This window comes from Bos indicus, chromosome 2 (assembly GCF_029378745.1).
Source record: "Bos indicus isolate NIAB-ARS_2022 breed Sahiwal x Tharparkar chromosome 2, NIAB-ARS_B.indTharparkar_mat_pri_1.0, whole genome shotgun sequence".
NCBI classification, from domain to species: domain Eukaryota; kingdom Metazoa; phylum Chordata; class Mammalia; order Artiodactyla; family Bovidae; genus Bos; species Bos indicus.
Genome location: NC_091761.1, coordinates 15,896,864 through 15,909,474, shown reverse-complemented (window position 1 = coordinate 15,909,474; position 12,611 = coordinate 15,896,864). Strand labels below are relative to the sequence as shown.

General features: G+C 36.7%; 1 pseudogene; it reads left to right on the top strand.

Moving 5' to 3' along the window:
* The first annotated feature begins 8,615 nt into the window (after window positions 1-8,615).
* LOC139186248 (heterogeneous nuclear ribonucleoprotein A3-like) lies at window positions 8,616-10,835 on the top strand (annotated as a pseudogene).
* Window positions 10,836-12,611: the final 1,776 nt, after the last annotated feature.

Sequence of the window (12,611 nt, the reverse complement as noted above, 5' to 3'; positions counted from 1 at the left end):
TAAATATTTTTTAAACATATGCATGCTGAAGTTCTCTAGGTTAACTTAAAAAATTTTTAATTACACAAGTTATAAAGAAACTATTTTACAGAATAAACCAGTCTAAAACTTAAGGAACTTTCTGAATGGTTTCATCATATGCTACATTCTGGCAAAATTTATTTTCTTGGGCTCCAAAATCACTGCAGATAGTGACTGCAGTCATGAAATTAAGATACTTGCTTCCTGGAAGAAAAGCTATGACAAACCTAGACAATGTATTAAAAAGCAGAGACATCACTTTGCCAATAAAGGTCCGTAGTCATGTATGGATGTGAGAGTTAGACCATAAAGAAGGCTGAGTGTCAAAGAATTGATGCTTTTAAACTGTGGTGCGGTATTGGAGAAGACTCTTGAGAGTCCCTTGGACTGCAATGAGATCCAACCAGTCCATCCTAAAGGAGATCAGTCCTGAATATTCATTGGAAGGACTGATGCTGAAGCTCCAATACTTTAGTCACCCGATGTGAAGAGCTGATTCATTGGAAAAGACTCTGATGCTGGGAAAGAGTGGGGCAGGAAGAGACATAGGGGAGAGAGGATGAGATGGTTGGATGGTGTCACCGACTCAATGGACATGACTTTGAGCAAACTCCGGGAGACAGTATAGGACAGGGGAGCCTGGAGTGCTGCAGTTCATGGGGTCACAAAGAGTCAGACATGACTGAGCAATTGAACAGCAACAACAGGGAAAATATAGTATTGCAATCCGGCTCTATCAAGCATAGATGGCTGTGGGGCAGGGGGTGACGGAAATAACTGAGGGAAACATCTACAAATATGTAGAAGAGATCCCAATCTGGGGCAAAAGCAAAACCTATGTAGTCTTGAGAGAACATAAATGTGAGTAAAAACAAAAATCCAAGTGTAAAGAAAATGTTGAAAAAATATCACTGGACTGCAGATAAAAGGAAAGAGGGAGTGATTTGGTGGAAATTTCTGCTCTTGCCAGCACAAGTAAAGACCGGACCTGGTTTAGAATTAGTAAGTAATATAACCACTGGTGCACCAGTAGTGACAAGATTGTCAACTGCAATAACATTATTTCAGAAAAGTATAGGTATGAATTAAAACAAATGAAAGAAACAGAGACATTACTTTTTATGGCTATTGAATAAACATCTTTGACAATGTAGTGATTGCCATTATACTATAGTTTTTAATTTCAGGAAGCCTTACATTAATGAATCATGAAATCCATTTGTGTGGATCATAGCACTTTTTAAATGAAAAATAAGAAAAAAATAGGACATTACATCACAGAGCATAGGTATAAAAATTGTTTCAAATGTGTATATGTGAGAAAGATAGGAAATATACTTCTCATTGTAGATCACAATCTTTAAAAAAGGCTTGAAAAACCTTTTTTCAAAGGGTTTTGCAAAGGGAACAGGGAACCTCTTTGGAGGCAAACCTAGTCGCACTTTGTTCTTAAGAGCAGATCTAAATCAGAGAAGATCTTCAGCCAGATAAAGTCTTGGGAATTAGACTCCTCTGAGGGCCAGAAGTACAAAGAGACCACCTCAGCCTGGAAAGAGTCTAGGGGAGGTGACAGAGAGTTTGGTGGGATCGCAACAGTTACCCTTCTCCCGTCCTTACAACCGGGAAAGCCCAGACTGGGCTTTGGATACAGAAGGGTGCTTCTGTGCTATTCTATGTAATGTTAACCCATTTCTTTGGTGCACCTTATTAACATTGTGGAATCAGTAGTTCAGAGTCCCTAGGTATTGGTCCCACAGATACTAAATATCTCATGTGATTTAGCAATTCACATACCTAAAACGGGGGGGAGGGAACCCCTGCATAACTAATGAGTTGAAAAGTTGTTGTGTAATTGAATGACAAATATCCAATATTTTTCTTACCTAGCCTGATCGGGAATGAGACATTGAAAGACTAGTAAGGTAGTTAATCTGGGGAGAACTAGATGGCCAGGTGATTAGGAAATAAATTAGGAAGGACACACTTTTCACTGCACACACTTTTGCAACTCTTGAATTTTAAACCAAGTGCATTTTATCAGCTTAAAAAATTACTATTTGCGTTCAGGAAAATAAAGTAAAATAAATATCAAACATTAGTGAAATTTTCAGATAAACAAAATTAGTTCTGTATGGAACACCTTATAGGTTGTTTAGCCAATAGGCATTCTCTTGGGTCCTTTTGTTAGAAAAAAAATCCCTGATTTTCTTCTAGTGTTAACACATCCAAGTCCCAGAAGGTGAATCAAGGTTAGCCTACATCAATCAAGTGATGTCCAGAAAAATTAAACCAGAGAGGGGTGCTGCTGCAAACTTAGGAGCATGGATAGGCAGCACAAGAGAGGAAACCTAGGCAATTAGGAAGCTGTAAAGATGCTTGTCACAGTGATGCCTTCCACTTACCTATCTTATGCTAGGCCATAAGAGGAAAAGTCTTAATCCACAGCTAAAGCAATAAATCTGGACACACACACACAGCTCTAAATGCAGGCAACGGTAATCAAAATTAGCTTTCATGGACAGCTCTTCTCAAATACACAGATATGAATGCTATGAAAACAATCACAAAACATTTGAAGGAAAATCACTATGAAAGGAAACAACAAATAATTTAAAGGAATAAAAATATTTTATGGGGGATATGAAAAGCTATGTCATTCATGAAAGAAATAATGGGCTAAATTATAAATTCTGAAAATAAAAGGTATATGGTTATTGGTACTGAAAAAAAAAAAAAAGGACTGAATAATAGAATGATTAACCTCAAAAGTGAATTAGAGAGCTGCCACAGCAATGGCTTCTCCTGCAATACAGCTAGGTGGGAATGGGTGGGATGGTGGGGTGTAGGGAGCAGGGAGCAGGGAAGGGACACAGAAGAGAGACCCAGAACATCCAACATCCAATCAATGTGAATTTCTGAAAGGACTGATAGGATGAAACAGTCAAAAATAAAATGGAGTAAGGGATGCTCAAAACTGAAGAAATATAGACATTTTCTGTTTAGAATAGACCATTCAGTCTAAGCAGGATAAATAAAAAGAGCAACCACCTGGAAACACTTAGGAAAATGCAAAAGAGAAAAGATAACTTGAAAATCCTTAAAACTTAAAGAGGCAAAAGTAAAAATTTTAACTAACTACAAAAGAATGCAATTAAGATAACAGACTTCTCTTTGGTATTAAAAGACAATAGAACAACTCTGAAAAATTCTAAAGGGGAAAAGAGTATGAAACTAAAAGTTTACACTAATGAAACACTTCCATATTAGAAGGAAAATGTTGAAGTAATGGATAATTGGGAAATATATATATATATAAAGAAGTTTTGAAAAATATAAACTTTTTAAAAATTATGGCAAGAAAAGTCCAGACACACCAGTTAAGAATAACATAAACTGGAAAAGAAGTAAAACTCTCACTGTTTGCAGATGATATGATCCTTTACATAGAAAACCCTAAAGACTCCACCAGAAAATTACTATAGCTAATCAATGAATATGATAAAGTTGCAAGATATAAAATCAACACACAGAAATCCCTTGCATTCCTATACACTAACAATGAGAAAATAGAAAGAGAAATTAAGGAAACAATTACATTCACCATTGCAATGAAAAGAATAAAATACTTAGGAATATATCTACCTAAAGAAACAAAAGACCTATATATAGACAGCTATAAAACACTGGTGAAAGAAATCAAAGAGGACACTAATAGATGGAGAAATATACTGTGTTCATGGATCTGAAGAATCAATATAGTGAAAATGAGTATACCACCCAAAGCAATCTATAGATTCAATGCAATCCCTATCAAGCTACCAATGGTATTTTTCACAGAGCTAGAACAAATAATTTCACAATTTGTATGGAAATACAAAAAACCTCGAATAGCCAAAGCAATCTTGAGAAAGAAGAATGGAACTGGAGGAATCAACCTGCCTGACTTCAGGTTCTACTACAAATCCACAGTCATCAAGACAGTATGGTACTGGCACAAAGACAGAAATATAGATCAAGGGAACAAATGCAATTTAATAGAAAGCCCAGAGATAAATCCACGCACCTATGGACACCTTATCTTCAACAAAATAGGCAAGAATATACAATGGAGAAAAGACAATCTCTTTAACAAGTGGTGCTGGGAAAACTGGTCAACCACTTGTAAAAGAATGAAACTAGAACACTTTCTAACACCATACACAAAAATAAATAACTCCTAGAGGAAAACATAGGCAAAACACTCTCCAACATAAACCACATCAGGATCCTCTATGACCCACCTCCCAAAATATTAGAAATAAAAGCAAAAATAAATAAATGGGACCTAATTAAAAGCTTCTGCACAACAAAGGAAACTGTAAGTAAGGTGAAAAGACAGCCTTCAGAATAGGAGAAAATAGTAGCAAACGAAGCAACAGACAAAGAATTAATCTCAAAAATATATAAGCAACTCCTGCAGCTCAACTCAAGAAAAACAAATGACCCAATCAAAAAGTGGGCCAAGTCCAGGTTCGATGCATGATACAGGGTGCTCGGGGCTGGTGCACTGGGATGACCCAGAGGGATGGGATGGGGAGGGAGGTGGGAGGGGGGTTCAGAATGGGGAAGACATGTACACCCATGATGGATTCATTTCAATGTATGGCAAAACCAATACAATATTGTAAAGTAAAAAAAAAAAAAAACTAATAATAATAATTAAAAAATTAAAAAGAAAAAAACAAAGAATGGAAAAAAATAATAATATAAATGAGATGTGTGCTGCTATTTAATGAAAGTCAGAGATTTTTTCAAATTGGGTAAAAATAAAATATATTTCTAAATACATCATATTTATAAAATATTTATCTAAAACAATATGACATAAAAATATTTGAAAAGAAAAATAATGGAGAAAATTGCTAACAAACAGAAAGCAGATGTAAAAATGTTAGTAGTAGGCATAATAGAAATAAAGACAAAGTATGAAAAGGAAAAAATGACTCTATCTAGTGATGAAAGTAACAATATAAAAATAATATACGCTCTAAACTTTACCTTAACAGAAAAATTATATAGAACAAAAATGGAAGCTTGGGGCTGGTGCACTGGGACGACCCAGAGGGATGGTATGGGGAGGGAGGAGGGAGGAGGGTTCAGGATGGGGAACACATGAGAAATAAAGGAATAAAAAATTTAAAAAAAAAAAAAAAGAAATATAAGTGAAATTAATAAATGCACATAAAGATTTTAATATCTTGCTTATAAATGGACAGATAAAGTAAACTGAAAATATTTATAGCTATTTAGAATTCAATAGCTCAGACAATTCTCAAAATTAGTTTTATAAATAATGAATATATAAAGAACTTTGTACCCAAGAGAACATTCATTAAAATTTACCAGTGTTTAGCTGTTAAAAGAAATCTCAGCAGGCAAAATACTCTGATTTCAAAGCAGTAAAATCATAGAGCCACTCATATTTATGAAGTGTTTATTATGGTTGCCAGATTTAGCAAATAAAGTTATAGTTGCCAGATTTGTTCTAAGCTATGGCTGCCAGATTTAACAAATACAAGATACCTAGTTAAAATAGAATTTAGGATATACAAGGAATAGTTTTTTATAGATTTTAGAAATCTTAGAAAATTTTAGAGATAAACTTCCAAAGCATTGGGGGAAAAAATAGAGAAATCTTTCTGTGTCCTTCTAAGATAATTTTAAAACTTTGATACCTAAACTAGACAAGCATGGCATAAAAAGTAAAACCATAGGCCAAATTTACTTTTAAGTGTCACTGCAAAACTTCTTTTAAAAGTTAATAAATATAGCAGCGTACTATACAATATTTTAATGCAATTTACTTTTTAAAGAATCAAACAGAAAAAACACAAAATCATTTTAATAAAAGCAAAAGGCCCATTTATTAAAAATGACTCCTATTTATGATTTTTTTTTTGGAAAGTATGTAATACAAGAAGAATTTTTCTTACTTGATGAGGCATACCTATCAAAACATCAGCAATAGAAAGTTTAGAAAATGTAAAGAAAAAAGGATTAGTCATAATTGAAAATGACAGAAAATATCTAGGAATAAAACCAATGCAAATGTGCAATATCCATAATAAAAATATTACCATAAGATATAAAATAAGATATAATTAGTTATAGGAACATATCTTATTCTAAATGGAAATAAAATTTACTAAAAGTATTTATTCTTCACTAAATAGGTTTCAAGATAAATGCAATAAATCAAAGCCTAAAAAGATTTTTAAATGAAACTTGACAGTTTAGTTCTCAGAAAAGATACAAAATTAGCCAAAAAGCATTATATCAAAAGGAGGAAAGAGAATTTACACTATCAAATTTTAAAATATGTTATAAAAATATAACAATTAGAATTGTATGACACTGATATCTTAATATACATATAGAAATGGAAGAGAACAGAATACATAGTTAAGGGGCATTCCAAACTACTGAGAACAGGACTGAACAAATGCAGATGAAAAAAAATGGTTAGATTCCTAACTTGGTGCCAAGACAAAAAGCAACATATATTTGAGGTAGATGGAAAACATAAACGTCTATTGAGTTCAGACCTGTGGTTGCCAACAGTGGATTGGGAGTTTGGGAGTAGTAGATGCAAGCTATTATATTGTATATAGAGAATGGATAAACAATAAGGTCCTATCATGTTGCACAAAGGACTATATTCAATATCCTATAATAAACCATAATGGAAAAGAAAATGAAAAAGAATACGTGTGTATAACTGAATCACTTTGCTGAATACCAGAAACTAACACAACATTGTAAATCAACTATACGTCATTAAAACATAATGTGTCTAAAATACAACTACAAAAGCATTCAAAAAATACACTTGCAATCTTGGAGTATAGAAGAACTTTGAAAGATATAAAGTACAAAGCCATAAAAGAAACTATCCATAAATTTGACATTAATATTTAAAACATGTGCATGAAAGAAAGAATAATGCTGCTACCAATATTGTTCATTTTTACCATAAGGAAATTTAGAATTTTCAGAAGAAATGGCTCAAAACTAAGAAAGTTAAAGAACCAATGTTCAAGGCCTACTCAGTAATTGACTGCATGCTGGGGGTTTGACAGACTACCCCATTTCATCTCAAGGAATCCTCATCAAACCTAAAAGGATGTATTACTATCATCATGTTGCTAAAGAAGAAATGTGTCTTTAATCACATATCCAGCAGTTGGATGAAGTGGAATTCTAACGCAATGCATTCAGCACCATCTTGACTCCATGCTAATAAGAAAGTATAAGGAATTATACAGGAATTTACATGATTGATAAATAGCCTGTGAAAATAGTGAATCAATTAGGAATGGTAGATTAAGGTAAAAATAATTAAAATGCACTCAGAGTTAATAATAATTTAGTATATCGTGTGGAGGAAACAAAGGATAAAAAGAAGGAAGCAGGAAACTCACTGAGAGGCTATTGAGATGATTTAGTAAAACACTGAGAGCCTGGACCAGTCAGTCTTCCAAGCCATGAATCTGTAAAATGTTACAAATTGCTAAGTAACAGCACATTAGAGTCAGATTCAGATGTAAAAAAAAAAAAAAAAAATCATTTTAATCTCCTTCCAAGGTTTTCATGAGGTGGCTGGTGTGCTGACAGCACTGATATTGTTTGCTAGGAAAACAGTAGTGGTAGCTGGCTAAAAATATGACCGAAGACTCTCTCTTGTACATGTGTGGGAAGTCACTTCAGTTTTGCCTGACTCTTTGCCACCCCACGGACTGTAGTCCTGTCCATGGGATTCTCCAGGCAAAATTACTGGAGTGGGTTGCCATTCCCTCCTACGGGGATCTTCCAAACCCAGGGATCGAATCGACATAGGTAGTAACTCTATGACTTTGGACAAGTTACTAAACCAATATGCCCAATTTCCTCATGTATACAGTGATTACACCTATTTTGTTGTCAGAAAGATTAAACAAGTTAATAATTAAGGCATCTATATATGTACATGTAAAAGCAATTCCTAGTGTAAGAGCAATTCTTTCTTTTTATTTTCCATTATAGTTTATTGCAAGATTAAATATAGTTCTTTCTTGTTGTCATTTAGTCAGTAAGTTGTGTCCAAGTCTTTTGTGACCCAATGGACTGTAGTCTGCCAGGATCCTCTGTCCATGCGATTTCCCAAGCAACAATACTGGAGTGAGTTGCCATCTCCTTTTTCAGGATCTTCTCCACCCAGGGACTGAACCCTGGTCTCCTGCATTGCAGGCAGATTCTATACCACTGCGCCATGAGGGAACCCCTAGGCCATGTCAGTTGTCACTAATCCCCTTAAATTTGGGTTCTGGATATTAGGTTCAGTGATCTTGGGTCTTGCGTCTTTCTGCACTGCTAAGTAGAGAAAATAAAGAAGGCTTATCAAGAGGGATCTGAGAAAAACTTGGGATCTTCAGAATGTTTACTGATTTGAAAACGACAGAGTCTACTTAAAGAAGACAAGATCCTTTTATTCAAGTTAGCAGATGATAAGATTTCAGCGTTTTGTTGTTCTCTTTTTTCCTACTTATAGGAATAATTCTGAAGTACTTCAGGGTCCCATATTGAACTCAAGTTGGAAGAGGCGAGTCTGGTCTCAAAATGGAGGGTCATGATCCCAAGGAACCAGAGCAGTTGAGAAAGCTGTTTATTGGTGGTCTGAGCTTTGAAACTACAGATGATAGCTTAAGAGAATGATGTTGAGAAATGGGGCACACTTGCAGATTGTGTGGTGATGAGAGACCCCCAAACAAAACGTTCCAGGGGCTTTGGTGTTGTGACTCACTCCTGTGTTGAAGAAGTGGATGCAGCAAGGTGTGCTCGACTGCACAAGGTTGATAGGCGTGTAGTGGAACCAAAGAGAGCTGTTTCTAGACAGGATTCCGTAAAGCCTGGTGCACATCTAATGGTGAAGAAAATTTTTGTTGGTGGTATTAAAGAAGATACAGAAGAATATAATTTGAGAGACTACTTTGAAAAGTACAGCAAGATTGAAACCATAGAAGTTATGGAAGACAGGCAGAGTGGGAAAAAGAGAGGATTTGCTTTTGTAACTTTTGATGATCATGATACAGTTGATAAAATTGTTCATAAATACCACACTATTAATGGGCATAACTGTGAAGTGAAAAGGGCCCTTTCTAAACAAGAGATGCAATCTGCTGGATCACAAAGAGGTCGTGGAGGTGGATCTGGCAACTTTATGGGTCGTGGAGGAAACTCTGGAGGTGGTGGAGGAAACTCTGGAGGTGGTGGAGGTAACTTTGGCTGTGGTGGAAACTTTGGTGGAAGAGGAGGCTATGGTGGTGGAGGTGGTAGCAGCAGAGGGAGTTGTGGAGGAGGTGATGGTGGACATAATGGATGGAGGGGATGCTGGCAACTATGGTGGTGGTCCTGGTTATAGCAGTAGAGGAGGCTACGGTGGCGGTGGAAACCAAGGTGGTGGATATGGTGGCGGTGTTGGAGGATATGATGGTTACAATGAAGGAGGAAATTTAGGAGGTAACTATGGTGGTGGTTTTTTTTTTTTTTTTTTTGCATTTCTTTTCTATTTCTTTTAACTTATATGCAGAGTACATCATGAGAAACGCTGGACTGGAAGAAACACAAACTGGAATCAAGATTGCTGGGAGAAATATCAATAACCTCAGATATGCAGATGACGCCACCCTTATGGCAGAAAGTGAAGAGGAACTCAAAGCCTCTTGATGAAAGTGAAAGTGGAGAGTGAAAAAGCTGGCTTAAAGCTCAATATTCAGAAAATGAAGATCATGGCATCCAGTCCCACCACTTCATGGGAAATAGATGGGGAAACAGTGGAAACAGTGATAGCATATTCAAAAGCAGAAACATTACTTTGCCAACGAAGGTTCATCTAGTCAAGGCTATGGTTTTTCCAGTGGTCACATATGAATGTGAGAGTTGGACTGTGAAGAAGGCTGAGCACCGAAGAATTGATGCTTTTGAACTGTGGTGTTGGAGAAGACTCTTGAGAATCCCTTGGACTGTAAGGAGATCCAACCAGTCCATTCTGAAGGAGATCAGCCCTGGGATTTCTTTGGAAGGAATGATGCTAAAGCTGAAACTCCAGTACTTTGGCCACCTCATGCGAAGAGTTGACTCATTGGAAAAGACTCTGATGCAGGGAGGGATTGGGTGCAGGAGGAGAAGGGGACGATAGAGGATGAGATGGCTGGATGGCATCACTGACTCGATGGACGTGAGTCTGAGTGAAGTCCGGGAGTTGGTGATGGACAGGGAGGCCTGGCGTGCTGCGATTCATGGGGTAGCAAAGAGTCGGACACGACTGAGCAACTGATCTGATCTGATCTGATGGTGGTGGTGGAAACTATAATGATTTTGGAAATTATAGTGGACAACAGCAATCAAATTATGGATCCATGAAAGGGGGTAGTTTTGGTGGAAGAAGCTCGGGCAGTCCCTATGGTGGTGGTTATGGATCTGGTGGTGGAAGTGATGGATATGGTAGCAGAAGTTTCTAAAAACTCAGAAGAAAAGGGCTACAGTTCTTAGCAGGAGAGAGAGCAAGGTGTTGTCAGGAAAGCTGCGGGTTACTTTGAGACAATCGTCCCAAATGCATTAGAGGAACTGTAAAAATCTGCCACAGAAGGAAGAATGATCCATAGTGAGAAAAGTTACTGCAGCTTAAACAGGAAACCCTTCTTGTTCAGGACTGTCATAGCCACAGTTTGCAAAAAGTGCAGCTATTGATTAATGCAATGTAGTGTCAGTTAGATGTACATTCCTGAGGTCTTTTATCTGTTGTACCTTTGTCTGTTTTCTTTTCATTACATCAGGTATATTGCTCTGTAAATTGTGGTAGTGGTACCAGGAATAAAAAATTAAGGAATTTTTAACTTTTCAATATTTGTGTAGTTCAGTTTTTCTACGTTTCAGTACAGAAACTTTAATAAAATGCAGTTTTGAAGGTGTCTCCTTGTGAGTTAACAAGTAAAGAAGATCATTGTTAATTACTATTTTGTATGAATTTTGCTAAAGTTAACTGTAAAGAAACACCTGCTGACTTGCAGTTTAAGGGGAATCTATTCTCCCCATTTCCAAACCATGAAATGAATGGCTCTGACATGTGGAGAGAATCAATATTTGTATGTTTGCAATGTGTGTTTTAGACAATAGAATTGGGTATTTAAATTAGCGTATTTGTGAATTGAATAGCATTAAGATTTACCTTCAAATGAAAAATCTCAAAATTTAAAAAAAAAAATGAAGTACTTCAGTTTAGTCACTCAGTCGTGTCTGACTCTTTGTGACCCCATGGACTACAGCACACCAGGCTTCCCTGTCCATCACCAACTCCTGGAGCTCGCTCAAACTCATATCCATTGAGTTGGTGATGCCATCCAACCATCTTATCCTTTGTCATCCCCCTCTCCTTCTACCTTGAATCTTTCCCAGCATCAGGGTCTTTTCCAAGGAGTCAGTTCTTCCCATCAGGTGGCCAAAGTGTTAGAGCTTCAGCTTCAGCATCAGTCCTTCCAATGAATATTCAGGACTGATTTCCTTTAGGATGGACTGGTTGGATCTCCTTGCTGTCCAAGGGACTCTAAAGAGTCTTCTCCAACACCACAGGTCAAAAGCATCAATTCTTAAGCGCTCAGTTTTCTTTATAGTCCAACTCACATTCATACATGACTACTGGAAAAATCATAGCTTTGACTAGACGGACCTTTGTCAACAAAGTAATGTCTTTGCTTTTTAGTATGCTGTCTAGGTTGGTCATAGCTTTTCTTCCAAGGAGCAAGCATCTTTTAATTTCATGGCTGCAGTCACCATCTGCAGTGATTTTGGAGCCCCCCCAAAAATAAAGTCTCTCACTGTTTCCACTGTTTCCCCATCTATTTGCCATGAAGTGGTGGGACCGGATGCCATGATCTTAGTTTTTTGAATGCCGAAATTTAAGCAAGCTTTTTCACTCTCCTCTTTCACGTTCATCAACAGCCTCTTTAGTTTGTCTTCACTTTCTGCCATAAGGGTGGTGTCACCTGCATATCTGAGGTTATTGATATTCCTCCTGGAAATCTTGATTCCAGCTTGTGCTTCATCTAGCCTAGCATTTTGCATGATGTACTCTACATATAAGTTAAATAAGTAGGGTGACAATATACAGCCTTAACGTACTCCTTTCCCAAATTGGAATCAGTTCGTTGTTCCATGTACGGTTCTAAATGCTGCTTCTTGACCTGCATACAGATTTCTCAGGAGGCAAGTAAGGTGGTCTGGTATTCTCATCTCTTTCAGAATTTTCCACAGTTTGTTGTGATCTACACAGTCAAATAATCAATAAAGTGGAAGTAGATGTTTTTCTGGTATTTTCTTGCTTTTTGATGATCCAATGGATGTTAGCAATTTGACCTCTGGTTCCTCTGCCTTTTCTAAATCTGAAGTACTTAAAATATTTTGAATAATATCAGTCCCTACTCTGTGTCAATCTATTATGTTAACACTACCACATACAGAAGTTCTTCAATCCACAGGTCCTTTCAAAGTCCTGCAGTGGTTTAAGAACACTGGTGAGC